A 1,614-nucleotide genomic window follows, 5' to 3' on the forward strand; every position below is an offset into this window, starting at 1 on the left:
CCTAAGCATTATAAATAGAAACTACACGTACTTAAGCGTGCTATTACCACATAAACAGAGACCCAGGCACAGACGCGCACAATCTGTTCTTGCAGCAAAACCATAAATGCTGGAGACCTGGTTTCTGACACGGGATACAAACCTCAGTTTCTTGATAAGAATGTTTGTGACCTAAAAGTGCCATGTACTATCAGACTGTTGCAATACCTGGACTTTAAGCCACTCGATTCCTCTATGAAATTTCAAGACCCATTTAGCAAAATCATTCATAATCTGATATGAAAACAGCACTTCTGAATATAGTTAGTCCCTCTTTGGAGTAATCCACACCCAAATGTATTTCGTTTCTCATCAGCTGGTCTTTTTTAATGACACCTTCCTTCTTCCACAATGTCTTGCATCTCTCTTCAAGCCAGGGCATGGCATGACCAAGAGGTAATGCACTTCAATTGCAAAGAGCACTTTCGAAAACTCTCCAGACCTGGACACTCCCTCAGCTAAGACACCAGGCAACTTAGTTACACCACTTTGGACAGATAAATTAAAGTGAAAACATCCTTCCAAATACTAAGAGAGACCTTAATAGCAGGATCTGCTCCATATTTTGCAGAGGATATATGAGAGCAGTGTGACTGCCTGAACAGAGTGACTCTGTCTTGTAGAGAAACAAAAAAGGAACAAGAAAAGCCTCTCAGCTTTATAGCCAGTGCTGTCCAGCACTCTAGTCCCTAAAGAATGATGTTAGGGCTGTGTAGCAATATATGGTCTGACATTACTCACCTGGCAGAGCAGACATGCTGAACTGATCTTATTTCTTCTAAGCATTTGGATCGTACAAGTCACACACAAACAGGAGCTAATAAATAAGCTGCAACAAAGCAAGTGACTCTAGCTCCTCACAGAGTACTGACTCCAGCCAAATCCATTTGGCATCCTCTGCACTGAATGAATATTTGGATGAAGAGAGAGCAAAGGGCTTATGGTGCTGCTTGCCAGATACTGTGTATCAAGAGAGACAGGAGAAACTTGACTAATGCCATCATGTGTCCCATTGGCATGATGGCAGCTGCTATGCATCCACCCTCCTTCCAACCTTGGATTGAGTCATCAGATATTTTAACCTGACAAAAGGAAATCAGCAGAGGACAGCAAAGGCATGTGGCAGCTGTCATGACCCTAGGCTAGGACATTCACAGCTCCCTCCCTCCTGCGCTGGCTATGACCTGTATTCAAAACCCATAGGCAAAAGACACAGCCAAAGCAACCCCATAATTGCTCCTTACAGGGCACATCTACATGAGATGTTTACAGTGGAGTTGACTAATTAGCTCTGCAGTAAACATATCATGTCTACCCGTGAGGCCCTATTAGGCCACAATAGGATAGTACTGCTGCAGAGGTTTTTTTTTACTCTGCAGCAGTGCATGTGTAGACACCAACATGGCTGGCTGGGGCACGAGGGTTCTTCAGCACGGGGGCTGGTAGCGCTGTGTATCTTTCTTTAAACTGCTTTGGGCACCTTTTGAATGATGAGAGGGGTATAAATATGCATGTGACATACTGGCCAGGTCTGTTTGTGCTTCCCTCGATGACCGTTACACAGAGAAGAGGACG

This window comes from Gavialis gangeticus, unplaced genomic scaffold (assembly GCF_001723915.1).
Source record: "Gavialis gangeticus isolate Ggan-Ray unplaced genomic scaffold, GavGan_comp1, whole genome shotgun sequence".
Lineage (NCBI taxonomy): Eukaryota > Metazoa > Chordata > Crocodylia > Gavialidae > Gavialis > Gavialis gangeticus.